The sequence below is a fragment of the Salmo salar genome, chromosome ssa27, assembly GCF_905237065.1.
Source record: "Salmo salar chromosome ssa27, Ssal_v3.1, whole genome shotgun sequence".
Classification (NCBI taxonomy): domain Eukaryota; kingdom Metazoa; phylum Chordata; class Actinopteri; order Salmoniformes; family Salmonidae; genus Salmo; species Salmo salar.
In genome coordinates this window covers 21,013,418-21,032,678 of record NC_059468.1, presented here as the reverse complement: position 1 = coordinate 21,032,678, position 19,261 = coordinate 21,013,418, and the positions used below count along the sequence as shown (strand labels likewise).

General features: G+C 40.9%; 1 pseudogene; it reads left to right on the top strand.

The window, feature by feature from the left end:
• Positions 1–2,276: 2,276 nt before the first annotated feature.
• LOC106588655 (succinate dehydrogenase assembly factor 3, mitochondrial-like) lies at positions 2,277–17,225 on the top strand (annotated as a pseudogene).
• The last annotated feature ends 2,036 nt before the right edge of the window (positions 17,226–19,261 follow it).

The window sequence follows — 19,261 nt, the reverse complement described above, 5'->3', positions numbered from 1 at the left end:
TTTCACACATGGTGTCCAGGGCGCAGCTGGGGTCTGAGGGGGGTCTGTAACAAACAGCAACAGTGAGAGACTTATTTCTGGAAAGGTGGATTTTTAAAAGTAGAAGCTCGAACTGTTTGGGCACAGACCTGGATAGCATGACAGAACTCTGCAGGCTGTCTCTGCAGTAGATTGCAACTCCACCCCCTTTGGCAGTTCTGTCTTGGGGGAAAATGTATACACGTACATAGAGGCATTTTTCAGCTGTGATTTTACCACTCAGAATCCAGAATGGATATGGCAATGGGGCCAGCACAGGACGTAATACACCCTTACAACAATCTACTTTTTGATCTTTTTGACTTCTTATCTGGTAAACTGCTACTATGTGTCAAGAAAAGAGCCCCAATTAGGGGTTAGTGTACTCCAGTAAAAAAGGGCTGGTTTAGATGAAAAACTATTGCCCTGTGTCCCCATTCCTAGGGGCATGAGAGACTAGTCAGTGGCCCAAACACCCATAGACCCACAAGGTTGAGGTTACTCATGGACAGTAATTAGTAACAAAAAATTGTTTGTGTCTTATAACTGTCCAAGAATAGGATCCAAAGTGTTAGGAAATATTTGTTCCCATAAATACAAAGGAGGATGTCTCTCCTCATACCTCTGGCACTTTAGTCAGACTGCCAGACTGTGCATCACAGAGCCAATCAGGAGAGAATACATACAGGTCAACGGTGCCAATTGAAAGTCAAGGGGTGTGTCTGTGCCTTTTGGATTACTCTCTCTTTACAGAGAACCCCTGTGGTTCAAGTCTGTTCTGCGCATGTCTGAAAGTGACAGAGCCAGCAGCCAAGAGAGTTTTTCACAGTATGTCATAAAAAAGCATTACACTTATGAATGTATGTAACATGCTAATATGTATTAGATCCAGTACAATGGAATAACTAAGACCTGAATTTCTGTCCAGCTGGGTCAACCAAAAACACTTGGCCTGATGGTTCATGCAGATACTGGGGAAGCAATATAGAAACGTATTGATCCCTTAAATGATTTTACTATTAAATGACCCATATCACAACCCTCATACCTCTTTCAAAAAAAAATACCTAAATCAATTTTGGAAAAAGGATTTTACTCACAAAAGACATAGGAATTTATTTTCCCAGTTAGAAATAGTAGGCCATGCATCAAATAACTATTTTCATCAGAAAAACGAACCCTCAAATGCAATATTGCATTTTGTAAGTTGTCTGCAGGTGGCTTGTTGTGATTGCACTCAAATATGAAGTCATTATCAGGTTATGTAAACTGTGTTCTATTACTCAACATAGAAGGATTTGTCTTAATGTACAGTATATGAAAGTGATGCTATGAAAAGGATTCTTTCACATTATCAAGCTCACTGTGACTAACAAATCACTGCCTATTACTGCATATGAAACATTGTTTTTCATGAGGCCTACCTGTGCGCCTTCCTTTAAGCACCTCTGTTTGAACACCTCTCCTGTCCTTGATCCATATCACATACAGCCATTTGCGGATCTTTTCAGTGTCCATGTGAAAGATAGTTATTGCGAGGACTTGTTAACTTAAAAATAAAAATGTTAACACACATGTAAAATGAAGGCCTGCAAAGCTTACAGATTTAAGTCTAATAGCATGAGATGAAAGTAGGCAAACAGAGTGTGCAATATGAAGTGGACATTCTGAACCTTGTTTGAGGTCAGATGACCAAGGAGCTATTGAAATTCTACATTTGTAAAAATTCATGTAAAACCATATGAGATGAAAATGGACAAACTAAAGGGTGTGCAATATAGAAGGGTAGTCAGTGGACATTCTGAACCTTGTTTGAAGTCACTAGGTCACACGACCAAGGAGCTATTGAAACTTTACATTTTGAAAAATTCATGTAAACTCTTGTGAGATGAAAATTGACAAACTAAAGGGTGTGCAATATAGAAGGGTACTGAGTGGACATTCTGAGCCTTGTATGAAGTCAGTAGGTCACATGGCCAAGGAGCTATTGAAATTTGAACGTAAAAAAAGTTTGTACTTTGTTTACGCTCCCTAACTAATTCAACTTGGAATACAAAATGCTGCTCACATGTTTATTAGCTTTGGAAAGCGAATTAATGTCCAAATCGTGAAAATAAGACCTGTGCAATGTTGTGCGCAATTTTTTCAACATCATGACACTTATTTGGAGTCTGTGGCTCAAGTGGTTTGAAAGCTATTGAGGTTTGAAAGCACGAATATCCGTCGAATCTCCAACTTGAAACTGTCTTTACCTCGGTAATCCTTCCCATGTATCGAGAGTTTGCTCATTGTACAAGAGGATTTTGATGTTGCACTAGTTCCTACCCATGGATTTGAGAGCGCTGGGAGACCAGTATGTGAAAGATGAATTCAGAAGGAACAAAACGGCGGCGTCCAAGGAGGTTACTGTCTTCATGGGGGAATGGGGGATAAATTGGCAACAGTACATAATCGCATGTCATTGCAAGTCCACGGTCTTTGAGGAGACGGGAGATTTAACCGGTATGGTTGGTCACTTTATTATAGAAGAACATGAGGCTTTTTCAAACCATCTCCGAACGATGGCAGTGTTTAACATAATTCCAGAGCCTTGACTGCACCTCTGATTCAAGATTTTAGCACAGCACACAATGAAGATACACAACAAAAGTATGTGGACACCTCGTCGAACATCTCAAAAGTCATGGGCATTAATATGGAATGGGTTCCCCTTTGCTGCTATAACAGCATCCACTCTTCTGGGAAGGGTTTCCACAAGATCAAATCAAATTGTGTGTCACATGTGCCCCAATACAACAGGTGTAGACCTTAGCGTGAAATGCTTACAAACCGTTAACCAACAATGCAGTTTAAGAAAATATTTACTAAATATAAAAAAGTAACACAATAAAATAACAATAATGAGGCTATATACAGGGGGTACTGTTATGGGTGTAAGATGGTACAGTGATGCCATCTGTTGGTAAATGTTAATTACTGCAACTTGTGTTTTTACCGGTGTGCTTGAGATACCTGGATGTATTGTAATGTACTGAACAAGACTGGTTACTCGCATCAACGCCTCTGTTTCATCATTTAACATTCAAACATGGTGTCAGAGTCGGATAACTAACCATGCTTTCCGCAAATTAGAGTCACCTGTCTGGTTTACCCAAAAAAATGCTTATTTGAGTAAAACTTTGCCGGAATTGGCCTTAGCTAGAGTGAGTTTGCTAGTTAGCTTCAGTGTTGTTAGCACCGGTTAGACATGGCAGCGAACATTCCCCCTCCCGCCGTTATGAAGCTCAGCGGGGATTGGAGCACGAACTGGGATACGTTTAGAGGTGAATGGGAGGACTATGGGCTAGCAATGGGAATTCTGGAAAAGGACGATGAGGTAGTGGCTGCCACTTTGAGGACTATAATGGGAACTGAATGCCGACACGTATACAAACACAACCTGAACCTAACAGCAGCTCAGCAAGGTAACGCTACAGCTATTCTTGATGCTCTTGAACATTAAGCCAGCTGTAACGGCTGTCGTGAGAGAGAGTAGACCAAGGTGCAGCGGAGTTAGTGTTCATCATTGAATATTTAATAAAGAAATAACACTATACAAACAAAACAAGAAAACCGACAGCCAAACAGTCCTGTCAGGTGCAAAACACTAACAGAAACAATTACCCACAAAACCCAAAGGAAAAACATGTGTGACTCCCAGTCAGCAACAACGAACTTCAGCTGTGCCTGATTGGGAGCCACACACGGCCCAAAACAAAGAAATACAAAAACATAGAAAAGGGAACATAGAACGCCCACCCAATGTAACACCCTGGCCTAACCAAAATAAACAACAAATAACCCCTCTCTATGGCCAGGGCGTTACACCAGCAAAGAACGTTATCTACGAGCGTTATGTTTTCAGTTGTTGCAAACAGGAGGACGGGGAGTCCATTGACAGCTTTGTCACTAGGCGAAGGGAAAAGGCAGCTACATGTGAATATGGTGTTTTAAGAGATGAACTGATCAGAGATAGGATAGTGCTTGGCATAACTGATGAGGGCACCCGCAGATGTTTGCTGAAAGAACGTGACCTGACGCTGGTCTTGGCAGTGGAGACATGCCGTGCAGCAGAGCTTACTGATATACGGATAAGGTCCATGGAGCTAGAAAGGCAACATATGGACAATGTCAATGCAACATTCAGGCACACAGTAAAGAAATTCCCCTTTGCCACAGCTAATGCTAATACTACAGCCAACTCTGCAGTAGACAACCCCAATACATGCCGATAGTGGCATTTCTCATGGACGAGGAAAAGAACACTGCCCAGCCTATGGAAAAATATGCAAATCCTGTGGTACAGCTAATCACTTCGCAAGGGCCTGCATGAAAAGCAAGATAAAGGAGGGTAAAGTGCACTCCATTGAAACAAACACAGATGAAGGGAACAACAGCACAGAGGATGTATATGCTAGCGAGTGCATAGGGGCAGTGAGGGCAAAAGGACAAAAGTGGTTTGTCACTCTGCTACTTAATAATAAACCACAGCAATGCCAGCTAGATTCAGGGGCCACATGTAATGTTATGAGCCTTAAAACCTGTTGGGGATAGGGGGCAGTATTTGCACAGCCGGATAAAAAACGTACCCGATTTAATCTGGTTACTACTCCTGCCCAGTAACTAGAATATGCATATAATTGTTTGATTTGGATAGAAAACACCCTAAAGTTTCTAAAACTGTTTGAATGGTGTCTGTGAGTATAACAGAACTCATTTGGCAGGCCAAAACCTGAGAAGATTCCAAACAGGAAGCGCTCTCTCTGACTATTTCTTGGCCTTCTTGATCATCTCTATCCAAAACAGGGGATCTCTGGCATAACGTGACATTTTCTAACGCTCCCATAGGCTCTCAGAAGGCGCCAGAACGTTGAATGGTGACTTTGCAGGCCATGGCTGAAAAACAGTAGCGCATTTGGATAGTGGTCGATCTGAGAACAATGAGACTGGGGGCGCGTGCACAAGCCGACACCATGTTTTTATTCTTTCGTCTTTGAACGAAAACAGGGTTTCCTGGTTGGAATATTATCGCTTTTTTACGCGAAAAATCGCATAAAAATTTATTTTAAACAGCGTTTGACATGCTTCGAAGTACGGTAATGGAATATTTTGAATTCTTTTGTCACGAAACGCGCCGGGCGCGTCACCCTTCTTTACCCTTCGGATAGTGTCTTGAACGCATGAACAAAACGCCGCTATTTGGATATAACTATGGATTATTTGGAACCAAACCAACATTTGTTATTGAAGTAGAAGTCCTGGGAGTGCATTCTGACGAAGAACAGCAAAGGTAATCCAATTTTTCTTATAGTAAATCTGAGTTTGGTGAGTACCACACTTGGTGGGTGTCAAAATAGCTAGCCCGTGATGGCCGGGCTATCTACTCAGAATATTGCAAAATGTGCTTTCACCGAAAAGCTATTTTAAAATCGGACACCGCGATTGCATAAAGGAGTTCTGTATCTATAATTCTTAAAATAATTGTTATGTTTTTTTGTGAACGTTTATCGTGAGTAATTTAGTAAATTCACCGGAAGTGTTCGGTGGGAATGCTAGTCACATGCTAGTCACATGCTAATGTAAAAAGCTGGTTTTTGATATAAATATGAACTTGATTGAACAAAACATGCATGTATTGTATAACATAATGTCCTAGGAGTGTCATCTGATGAAGATCATCAAAGGTTAGTGCTGCATTTAGCTGTGGTTTTGGTTTTTGTGACATTATATGCTAGCTTGAAAAATGGGTGTCTGATTATTTCTGGCTGGGTACTCTGCTGACATAATCTAATGTTTTGCTTTCGTTGTAAAGCCTTTTTGAAATCGGACAGTGTGGTTAGATTAACGAGAGTCTTGTCTTTAAAATGGTGTAAAATAGTCATATGTTTGAGAAATTGAAGTAATAGCATTTCTAAGGTATTTGAATATTGCGCCCCGGGATTCCACTGGCTGTTGAGTAGGCCCATAGAGGTTAAAGACAAAAGGAGGCTCGCGCCCAGAGACAAACTCACACAGAGTAGCACCAAGCTGAAACTGTATTCAGGCCAGTTCATGACCTCTTTAGGCCTGTTTGTGACAGAGTGTGTTTTACGTGGCCAGAAACACACCCTTGAGTTTGAAATAGTTGAGGCTAGTCAACAGCCATTACTTTCAGGTTCTACATGTGAGCGCCTTGGGCTTATTAACTTCACCATCCCAGCTGGTCTTAACATTATAGACAATGTCCAGGCTGGGCCCCTGAGCAAGGAGACACTCCTAAGCAAGTACCATGATGTCTTCAACGCACCGGTCGAGTCAGTTCCCGGCGAAGTCCACTTTGAGTTGGACGCAGCAATCCAGCCTGTCCAGTGTGCACCCCGCAATGTACCAGTGGCCATGAAAGCAGCTACAAAGGATCAGCTTGACAAATACGAAGCAGATGGCCACATCATATTCGTCACCGAGCCTACAGACTGGATAAGTAATATGGTTATCGTCAAGAAACCAGACAAGCTACGGATATGCATTGATCCTAAACACCTCAACCGGGCTCTGCGACGCTTACATTACATTGTGCCCATAGTTCTCCATGTCTTACAAATAGTATGGAGCTGCGGCTTGGAGTATTGTCTCTTCATCATATGTAATGTATTCTCAATGAATTTGGTGATGGATTTTTTTCCCTGATCATAGAAATTATTAATTGTTGTTAGGTTTATGTCTCATGCTACATCCTGATATTACCAGGTTCTTACCACTAGATGGTGCTGTTCTTGCTATTAGGTGACTCTTTTTTTTAAGAATCACCCCTTCCCCTCAATGTTAGTTATAGTTCACCCAAATTACAAAAGTATATATTGGTTTTCTTATCTGTAAGCAGTTTATGTACAAGGTATGACAGCAACCCATGCTTTTCACATATTTGACCAAAACAATTCTAAGTAAAGTCATAAAAATAAAACAAAAATTACAGCAGTATATTTTTAAATATGTCTAAACTTATATTTTGGTTGGCTTAATAGGTATACAAACCCAAATTCAAGTTTGGTTAATGACATTACAAACATTTGTTGAAAATGAAGGAACATTTTCAATTCATAAATTGAAGTTATACATATTCTCTGCTTTTCCTCACAGAGAAATACCACAAATTTCAACAGCATAGATAAGATATCAAGTCAACCAAAGATGAAAACTACACTATTCAAATGGAACATTTGAAACTCACACACGGGTCCCCAAGTTCACTCAGTCTTCATTGAGTGGAGCATGACAAGTTAAGTGATGAGAATCATCAGAGCAACTTTCCCCCTACCAATCTGCCATCTGTACGCACACCAGAGGCTCTGACGCATTTGATCTGCCAAGCCTCCTTTGTGATGTCTCTGAGGTGGTTCAAAAGTCCTCTTAAGATGTTGGTTCTCAACAACGGTCATAAAGCATGATGTTGTTAGATACACACAGACAGCAAAAACATCATTACTTTTACGATACGTGTTTTTGGCGTCATGTGCATTAGTAGCACAATTTCTAACTTAATTTACTGATAAATTAATGGAGTGTAACACAGATGGTGCTGTCTGACAGTGGCACTCAGTCCTGTATCTGGAGTGAGACTAGACTACTTATTCTGCCATTCGATATGGGCCTTTTTGGATTCTGCTAGTAAAATGACTTCACATAGCTTCCAAGGATTCATTTATCAAACCATTTATGTTTTATTTATCCAACCAAGAATGATTATGTAGGCTTTCGACTCTGTCAATCACCGCATTCATATCAGCACACTCAACAGCCTTGGTTTCTCAAATGACTGCCTCGCCTGGTTCACCAACTACTTCTCAGATAGAGTTCAGTGTCAAATCGGAGGGCCTGTTGGCCGGACCTCTGGCAGTCTCTATGGGGGTGCCACAGGGTTCAATTCTTGGGCCGACTCTTTTCTCTGTATTACATCAATGATGTCGCTCTTGCTGCTGGTGATTCTCTGATCCACCTCTACGCAAACGACACCATTCTGTATACTTCTGGCCCTTCTTTGGACACTGTGTTAACTAACCTCCAGACGAGCTTCAATGCCATACAACACTCCTTCTGTGGCCTCCAACTGCTCTTAAATGCAAATAAAACTAAATGCATGCTCTTCAAATGCTCGCTGCCCGCACCCGCCCGCCCGTCTAGCATCACTACTCTAGACGGTTCTGACTTAGAATATGTGGACAACTACAAATACCTAGGTGTCTGGTTAGACTGTAAACTCTCCTTTCAGACTCACATTAAGCATCTCCAATACAAAATTAAATCTAGAATAGGCTTCCTATATCGCAACACAGCATCCTTCACACATGCTGCAAAACATACCCTCGTAAAACTGACTGTCCTACCGATCCTTGACTTCGGCGTTGTCATTTACAAAATAGCCTCCAACACACTACTCAGCAAATTGGATGTAGTCTATCACAGTGCCATCCATTTTGTCACCAAAGCCCCATATACTACTCACCACTGTGACCTGTATGCTCTCGTTGGCTGGCACTTGCTTCATATTCGTCACCAAACCCACTGGCTCCAGGTCATCTATAAGTCTTTGCCAGGTAAAGCTCCGCCTTATCTCAGCTCACTGGTCACCATAGCAGCACCCACCCGTAGCACGCGCTCCAGCAGGTATATTTCACAGGTCATCCCCAAAGCCAACTCCCCCTTTGGCCGCCTTTCCTTACAGTTCTCTGCTGCCAATGACTGGAACGAATTGCAAAAATCACTGAAGCTGGGGTCTTATATCACCCTCACTAACTTTAAGCATCAGCTGTCAGAGCAGCTTGCCGATCATTGCACCTGTACACAGCCCATCTGTAAATAGCCCACCCAACTACCTCATCCCCATATTGTTATTTTTTTTTTTGCTCCTTTGCACCCCAGTATCTCTACTTGCACATTCATCTTCTGCACATCTGTCACTCCAGTGTTTAATTGCTAAATTGTAATTATTTCACCACTATGGCCTATTTATTGCCTTACCTCCCTAATCTTACTACATTTGCACACACTGTATATAGACTTTTCTATTGTATTATTGACTGTATGTTTGTTTATCCCATGTGTAACTCTGTGTTATTTGTGTCACACTGCTTTGCTTTATCTTGGCCAGGTCGCAGTTGTAAATGAGAACTTGTTCTCAACTGGCCTACCTGGTTAAATAAAGGTGAAATATATGTATATTTTTTAAATGTATTATGTAAAGGTTCTACAGCTGCACCATCGAGATCATCCTGACTGGTTGCATCACTGCCTGGTATGGCAACTGCTCGGCCTCCGACCGCTAGGCACTACAGAGAGTAGTGCGTACGGCTTCCTGCCATCCAGGACTTATATACCAGGCGGTGTCAGAGGAAGGCCCTAAAATTGTCAAAGAGTCCAGCCACCCTAGTCATAGACTGTTCTCTCTGCTACCTCATGGCAAGCGGTACCGGAGCGCCAACTCTATGTCCAGGAGGCTTCTAAACAGCTTCTACCCCCATAAGACTCCTGAACGTCTTCTCAAATGGCTACCCAGACTATTTGCATTGCTGCCCCCCCTTTTACACTGCTGCTACTGTCTGTTATTATCTATGCATAGTCACTTTAATAACTCTACCTACATGTACATATTACCTCAATTACCTCGACTAACCGGTACCCCCTGTATATAGCCTCGCTATTGTTATTTTGCCTCTGCTCTTTAATTATTTGTTACTTTTATTTCTTACTCTTATTTTTTGTAGGTATTTTTTTACCTGCATTGTTGGTTAAGGGCTTGGAAATAATCATTTCACTGTAAGGTCTACACCTGTTGTATTCGCATGTGACAAATACAATTTGATTTGATCTCCTTATTCATGAATTAATCATAAATGATAGGATTGATGTAGCCTTGTTTTTCTACCAAGTGCTCAATATGCTTCACATGATATGGCGGTAAACTGAACCCAGATATGTCCCAGTTTGTATTACTATGGCTGTATGTGAGCAACCTATAGAGTGTTTTTTTAGTGTAATGATGAATTAGAGAGGAAGGGAATCCATCCACCAGCAGTAATGAGTCTAATGAAGTAGTGATGGGATGGCAGCTGGATGCCAGAGCAGAGAGAATGTAGTCCTTTTGTCTTTGACCACGGCAGTGGCCCTGACTGACGTTGAATAGGCATCCATGGGGGATGGAGCTGCTGCTTACTATTCTATTCTTATTTTTATTCTCTCCTGGCTCCATACAAGTCTCTCCTTTACTTGCTGTTGTCTTGGTCCAGATGCTCTTGCGAAATAACATTTTTCTGATATGATAATAACCTTGGTGAAATAAAATGTTTAAAATAATCTGTAGAAACGGCTTATGCTTATCTTTAGGCCTAGGCCAGTGTTCCCCAGCTGGTGATTTTTTGCCCGCGGGTGATTTTATCTGTCACCCCAAGTTGTCTGAGCCCAAAAAATATACATATAATAATGTGTGTGGAATTTTTTTTGTAAAAACACCAGGAAATTAGCTCTGTGGTTTTTATTTAAGAAATTTGTTCCCAGGTATTGCCATGCATAATAGAAAGACACATGGTCATATACAAATGCATGCAAGGTTTTAAATTATTATGTTTCCATCAAAAATGATATCCGTTTGGGCTTCTGGCGGTCAATTTGCAGTCTACAAATGATTTGTAATTATGTTCTGTCCCCCGACCATCCGCTCCATTAAAAAATTGTCCCGGGCTGAATCTAGTTGATGATCCCTGGCCTAGGCTATATCAGAGTGGTTTGGAATGTACTCTGATTCTTTTTTTTTTTATAAGGAGCACATTTTTTATAAGGAGCAATTTTTTTTTATAAGGGCCTCAATGAAGGAAGAGTGTTTTAATGATAAAAAATGACAAAAAGTTCAATAATACAATGATTTTGCCGTATTCCACAATGTACCCTCAAATATTAAAGTAATTTAGTTGCGACAATGTTCAGCTGCCCCTTTCAGGGCTGGAGGTTGCCGTGGTAACAGTGAAACCTGCATGTCTTTAAGTGGTACTGAATTTCCATTGAATTTTTGCTAACAGCTGCAGCAAACTCAAACTAGCATTGAAAAATAACCTAGCCTGTGAACAAAATAATGTACATAGCCAAGAAACACGAGGACAAAGTTACACTTTAGGAGACTTTCCGGTAAATTAGACCAGCTTCTATGCCTGTGCTGTGGGGTGGGTTTATAAAAATGAATCAGCACTTCACCAAAGATGTTCTCTTCTTTCTGTGACTTTTCACTTAGGCACACAGCATAGTCAGTAGCCATGTTTCCATCCAATTGGCGACAGATTTTCATGCGAATATTCTAAAATCTGCATAAAAACAATATGTCCATTTTCCCACCAGAGATGTTTCAATCAAATTGACTTGTTGCGGTTAAAATGATATGTATGATGACGTAGTGCACATAAAAATACCTTATGCGGTTAAATTCCCATTTACCAAATTAAAAAGACAAGTTAATTGGTTTTCCATCACATGGTTTTGTCACCAATATGTTTGTGTTATGTAGCGAGTGTGCCCGCTCTGCTATTTGCACGTGTACTCTAGCCAACAGTGCTGGAGTAGTGTGGCTAGAGCGCAGGTATAACCCACATGGTGAGATTATTATTATTATGGACAAAAGAGCGAGATCTTTTGTATTTGTCAAACGGCCGTCAAGGATCAATCATGATGTCACCAAAATAAGACCCTCAATATTTATTAGAAAGCAGCATCAAGCCCATCACCGTGCACTTTCACCACCCTTTGAAATGTATCATCATTTATTTAATCTGTAGCCTAATAAACTACTGTAGGTTTCCCAAGTCATAGTGAGATGACCACACACCATATCATCGCGTGACTCCAAATTTACTTCGATATGGTTATTATATAAATATTTGTGCAGAAAGGCGTTTCCACTACCATTTCCCGCATAATTTATTTTACCGACACAAAAAGATCCCACCATGTCGAATAAATAAATGATCTGTTGGCATTTATCAAATTTAACCGAAACTTCCTGTTTCCATCAGAGCTGTCGTGATTATTTTTTTTTTTTAAGAAGATATGACTTTACTCGCATAAAACTATAGATGGAAATGTGGTTACTGATGGGATTATGGGTGGACTGGCAGCCATTGTGAGGAGCAAAGTAGGAATTGTACCCATCAATATGTGCTGTGATTTGTTGATTCAACTCAACTGACATTACAAAATGTTGCATGAAAATGTTGCGTGAGCCACATCAGTTAACATCATTTGAATAAACATTCTACAGGTAACTGCCAAAATAAAGGAAACACCAACATAGTGTCTTAATAGGGCGTTGAACAGCTTCAATGCACCTTGGCATAGATTATACAAGTGTCTGGGACACTGTTGGAGGGATGCGGCACCATTCTTCCATGAGAAATTCCATAATTTTGTGTTTTGTTGATGGTGGTGGAAAACGCTGTCTAAGGCGCCGCTCCAAGAGAGAGAGAGAGAGTGAGAGAGAGGTGTGTGTGTCATTAGTTGATTGGCAGCCGACCATCTGTTTGAGTCATGTTGAGAGTCAGAGGGAGGTCTTGACCTCAAAGTACCATATTTTGCATATCCAACTCCCAAGTGTAAGGGCAGAACTAACCAAAGCTTCCCTAACAAGACTAGGGAATACTTTACCCAAATTCCTTTGGTAGCAAATCCTGTCAGACTAGAGAAAATAGGTTTATTTAAGTGATGCGTTCAAAATGTACCATGAGAAAGTAGAATCGATAGATCAGATTTATACTGAATTTCCAACAAATGTATCTTACCAATGCACAAATAAAGTTGTACTGTAACCTTGAGAAAGATATTTCTGCATGACAGCCTTAAAAAAAGTGAGAGTATAAATATGACATTGAAATGTCGGTCTCGGGTCTCCACGACAACCCCAAAGTGTTCTTACTAGTGACTTCAGCACACGACTGCTCTCCTCTGTCTCCAAGAAATATGACCGCTTGGCCAACAGTCAAAATAATTCCATTATATACATGACAGGAGAACGTTTTTTAGACAAATGGCCTGTTATTTCTTTAAATTGAGCCACTTCCAAAACCTTACGATGTTTTTGTGAATGGCTCGATGCGAGGTCGTAACATTTGTTACAACTCCAGACAGGGATTTTTATTTCCTTTTTTGTTTCAATGAAAACTGATGTTGTGTTTGCTCTTTATCTCCTTGAAGTTGTGATTCAGAAGTGGTCTTGACAGATTTGGCGGGTCTGTCTGGCCAGAGTCAAATGACACACTGTTTCCTGATGTTGTCTTGGACATTGTCCAGCGGAGATGATGCTAGCTTGATGGACGTCATCTGTCCCAGTATCATAGCAAGGAGGATACAAGGGAAAAGGAATTACATTGACATTTAAGTCATTTAGCAGACGCTCTTATCCAGAGCGACTTACAAATTGAATCATTGAAATGGAATCGATGACTGTTCTGTTACCTGTATTTGCCATACAGTGCACTTCACGGTTATAGTGATCAACCGCTTATATTGATCAGCTTGACCTGCACAAATGTGATCACTCTGCAGAGTGCACTTACTGCACTGTATTAGTTAAGGGTTTGGTCCTCTTTATGCAGTAATGTGTGCTTAGAGAGCTGGAAGTGAGAGAGCGTACTCTGAAGGGTTGACATTTTAGGCAATAAAAATGGATTCCCGTCCCCCATATCTCTTATAGTCAGCCTCAGCCCAAGACTCTTGCCTTGCCTGATATTGTACAATGTAGTGTGACAGACTGGCATATTGGATGACATCTTTGAATTGTAAAAGTATTTGCTGCTAGCAGTGAACAGTTCTGAAAGACAACTCTCTGCAAATACTCTTTAAATTGCTTCTTCGATGCAGCAATCTCTATGTATGACCTGCACTCCATTGCAGGTCAATCTCCATTTCTGACCAGGTCTGACTGGCTGCGTTGCAGGTCTGGTGTGGGAAATGACCTCTATTAGCCCTTTAAATGAGCTCAGATCTTCTGCCAGTGACCCCTGTAGTGTCCGTGTCAAATCCCATGATAGGTTCAGGAATTCCGAGATAAGAATTAGGAAAGACTCCACGGGACCCCCTTATACCCAATCAACCTTACAGGGTGCTATTTAATAGATTCATGCTATAGAATGGATTGATTCATGCATATCATATTTTCCCCAGTGAGGGTGGAACAGCAGGCCAATGATTTGACTGGAGATCTGTGCTTTCCATATTGATGTGATAGGCTATGTATGAATACATGTATATCTGTGCACAGTGCCTTGCAAAAGTATTCATCCCCCTTGGCGTTATTCCTATTTTGTTGCATTACAACCTGTAATTTAAATTGACTTTTATTTGGATTTCATGTAATGGACATACACAAAAAAGTCAAAATTGGTTAAGTGAAATTACAAAAATAACTTAAAAATTATAAAACAAAAATGGAGAAGTGGTGCGTGCATATGAATTCACCCCCTTTGCTATGAAGCCCCTAAATAAGATCTGGTGCAACCAATTACCATCAGATGTCACATAATTAGTTAGATTGCACACAGGTGGGCTTTATTTAAGTGTCACATGATCTGTCACGCAAGGCATTCTTTTCAAAGCACTGTGAAAAGCCTTGAATCCCCAAATGAATGCCTGTGTTTTGGAAGCAAGTGTCCTTGTGTCATCCTTCAAAGATTGTGAGTGAATTTGCACATTACTTTTGGAGTTTAGAATGAGTTATGAAAGGAGTCTTTAGAAACAAGTTGAAGGACTGTCTTCACAGAAATAGAATTACCAAACTGATTATAGGTCTTGTTGAATTCACTATGGTTACACACTTGAGTCACTCTTGTAATGACGTTGTATTGTAGTAGTACTAACTTAAGACCTCATCACACTTCGGGCATCCAATATCATTTTGTTTGCCATTGGGATCCCAAAATATACTGTAATTGTTGTACAGTGCCTTGAAAAAGTATTCATCCCCCTTGGCGTTGTTCCTATTTTGTTGCATTACAACCTGTCATTTAAATGAACTTCTATTTGGATTTCATGTAATGGACATACACAAAATAGTCCAAATTGGTGAAGTGAAATGAAAAAAATAACTTGTTTCAAAAAATTATAAAAAATTAAAAACTGAAAAGTGGTGCGTGCATATGTATTCACCCCCTTTGCTATGAAGCCCCTAAATAAGATCTGGTGCAACCAATTACTTTCAGAAGTCACAGAATTAGTCAAATAAAGTTCACCTGTGTGCAATCTAAGTGTCACATGATCTGTCACATGATCTCAGTATATATACACCTGTTCTGAAAGGCCCCAGAGTCTGCAAAACCACTAAGCAAGGGGTACCACCAAGCAAGCGGCACCATGAAGACCAAGGAGCTCTCCAAACAAGTCAGGGACAAAGTTGTGGAGAAGTATCAGAAACTTTGAACATCCCTCGGAGCACCATTTAAATCCATTATTAAAAAATGGAAAGAATATGGCACCACAACAAACCTGCCAAGAGAGGGCCGCCCACCAAAACTCATGGACCAGGCAAGGAGGGCATTAATCAGAGAGGCAACAAAGAGACCAAAGATAACCCTGAAGGAGCTGCAAAGCTCCACAGCGGAGATTGGAGTATCTGTCCATAGGACCACTTTAAGCCGTACACTCCACAGAGCTGGGTTTTATGGAAGAGTGGCCAGAAAAAAGCCATTGCTTAAAGAAAAAAAAAGAAGCAAACACGTTTGGTGTTCGCCAAAAGGCATGTGGGAGACTCCCCAAACATATGGAAGAAGGTGCTCTGGTCAGATGAGACTAAAATGTAGCTTTTTGGCCATCAAGGAAAACGCTATGTCTGGTGCAAACCCAACACCTCTCATCACCCTGAGAACACCATCCCCACAGTGAAGCATTGTAGTGGCAGCATCATGCTGTGGGGATGTTTTTCCTCGGCAGGGACTGGGAAACTGGTCGGAATTGAAGGAATGATGAATGGGAAACCTCTTTCAGTCTTCCAGAGACTGGGACGTTCACCTTCCAGCAGGACAATGACCCTAAGCATACTGCTAAAGCAACACTCGAGTGGTTTAAAGGGAAACATTGAAATGTCTTGGAATGGCCTAGTCAAAGCCCAGAACTCAATCCAATTGAGAATCTTTGGTATGACTTAAAGATTGCTGTACACCAGCAGAACCCATCAACTTGAAGGAGTTGGAGCAGTTTTGCCTTGAAGAATGGGCAAAAATCCCAGTGGCTGGATGTGCCAAGCTTATAGAGACATACATAGGGGGGTGAATAGTTATGCATGCTCAAGTTTTCCGTTTTTTTTGTCTTATTTCTTGCTTGTTTCACAATAAAAATATTTTGCTTTTTCAAAGTGGTAGGCATGTTGTGTAAATCAAATGATACAAAGCCCCCCCCCCCAAAAAATCGATTTTAATTCCAGGTTGTTAGGCAACAAAATAGGAAAAAATGTCAAGGGGGTGAATACTTTTGCAAGCCACTGTATTTTCTTATTAATTCAATGGAATTGACTATTGAAAAAGGCATAGGTTTGCCAGAGTAATGGATTCAATGAAGGGGAATGGAAAGGTGAGTTCTTTGATATGTCTAAAGCAGTGGTTCTCTGGGTGTACCTGGCCTAGCCACACGGGGTACTTAGGAAGACCTAAGCCAATTGAACATTTGCACATCAGGGGTAATTTGAGCATGTGATTAGGGGTACAGTAACCAGGAACCACTAGTGTAGATAGAGAGATGAACACTTAATTGATCCCCATCAGGAATGTCATTGTGTTAATTATCTTTTTATTTCTCCTCTGTGTAGAACTACACTGACATGAAGAACTGTGTCTAAATGTTCCTTCTCTTTCTGTCTCTCTCTTTTCTGTTTAAGACTACCGGGAGAGTCTAAACAACTGTGTCTAAATGTTGTCGGAGGGGGATCTCAAACTGTTCCAGGACGAGCAGGTGGGACAGCTGTATGACCTGATGCTGGAGTCCACCAAGCCCAACAGACAGCTTGACATCCAGGGGGACGTATTCAAGAAGTGAAGAAGTAGACGGGATACTCCCATACTGAACAGAGAGGGAGGTGGTGCATCTCAATAGTTTAAAGTGGCTCTCTTTCCTTGTCTCCTCTCCTTAATTTACTACATTTTTTCATTTAACCTGTATTTTTACAGACAGGTTAGTTTCATTTAGTCACTTATTCAGAGAGACGTTTCATTTCACACAGTGGACACCCCACAGATTTGTCCAATTCATTAGTGTAGATGAAGGAAAGGCGATGAGGAGGAAGACACTTTAGACCAGGGGTTGGCAACAGGAGGACAACAGCCTTACTCTAAAATGGGTCTGAATACTTTCCGGGGGGGGGTCTGAATACTTTCCGAAGGGTCTGAATACTTTCCGAATGTGCTGTATATGGAATAGGGGGCCATTTTGGATGCAGCCACTGTCAGTAATTAGCTTCATGGGAAACTTCTCGCTGGAGCGTGAAGCAGCGCTCATGTCTCGATATAGAGACGAAGACAAAGACACTAGCACAGAGAAATGATGCATCTTTCCTCTCCAAAGATGCGAAGAATAATCAAACTGTTGAATCAATAACGCCAGCTCTGTTCATTCCCCCTGCATAATCTGATCCATTGTCAGGGAATTATGTCTCTGTCTTTGTTTGTGTGTGTTTGTTTCATTGTCGGTCGTGTGGAAATATGAACATGTCTCCCTCGCGTAGCACCGAACGCTGGGAACCAAGATAAAGGGAGTGAAGGCAATGTGACATAAGTCATTGTGCATCAACAAATGTGATATTGCTCAAAAGCTCACACTATTTATTCTACAATGAAGAGCAATTTGTATGGCATTGCACTTCACAATTCTTTTTTGGATAAACAAATATACAGTGTACATTGCGTCAGGCAGACACTGAATGGTACATGACAGAATGAACGGCTGTTGTCAACAAGATGGACAGTGGACACAGCCTGCTGTTACCTAATGGATCATTCATGTATTGCTTGAACAAATTGCAATAGGACTGAGCCTGTAGTATCTTCCGGTGTCAGTCTGGGACTAGAATAGATACAATGGAATAGATACAATGTTGTTTTGTTGCTAGAATATTGTTTTGCTTTATGTATAATATTCCATCTGATATTCCATCCTGTTTTTCATTTAGTATATTGATTGGTCAGCCCTTTAAACTTGGTTTTCATATTACAGTATGATGTGCTCAGTCTTACACATTGATGGCCCTCTGGTCTGTAGTGTACGGCTGTACCGTCTCACACACCTGAAGCACAAAACGTTCCCTCATTGCTTCATTTGAGGGTAAATTGTTTAGTTATTTGCACCTTGTGCTCACACAGTACAGTTGAAGTTGGAAGTTTACATACACCTTGGCCAAATACATTTAAACTCAGTTTTTCATTTAAACTCATATTTAATCCTAGTAACAATTCCCTGTCTTAGGTCAGTTAGGATCACCACTTTATTTTAAGAATGTGAAATGTCAGAATAATAGAAGAGAGAATGATTTATTTTAGCTTTTATTTCTTTCATCACATTCCCAGTGGGTCAGAAGTTTACATACACTCAATTAGTATTTGGTAGCATTGCCTTTAAATTGTTTAACTTTGGTCAAACGTTTTGGGTAGCCTTTCACAAGCTTCCCACAATAAGTTGTGTGAATTTTGGCCCATTCCTCCTGACAGAGCTGGTGTAACCGAGTCAGGTTTGTAGGCCTCCTTGCTCGCACACGCTTTTTCAGTTCTGCCCTCAACTTTTCTATAGGATTGAGGTCAGGGCTTAGGGATGGCCACACCTTGACTTTGTTGTCCTTAAGCCATTTTGCCACAACTTTGGAAGTATGCTTGGGGTCATTGTCCATTTGGAAGACCTGTTTTGTGAAGTGCACCAGTCCCTCCTGCAGCAAAGCACCCCCACAACATGATGCTGCCACCCCCGTGGTGTTCTTCGGCTTCCAAGCCTCCCCATTTTTCCTCCAAACATAACGATGGTCATTATGGCCAAACAGTTCTATTTTTGTTTCATCAGACCAGAGGACATTTCTCCAAAAAGTATGATCTTTGTCCCCATGTGCAGTTACAAACCGTAGTCTGCCTTTTTTATGGCGTTTTGGAGCAGTGGCTTCTACTTTGCTGAGCGGCCTTTCAGGTTATGTCGATATAGAAATAATTTTACTGTGAATATAAATACTTTT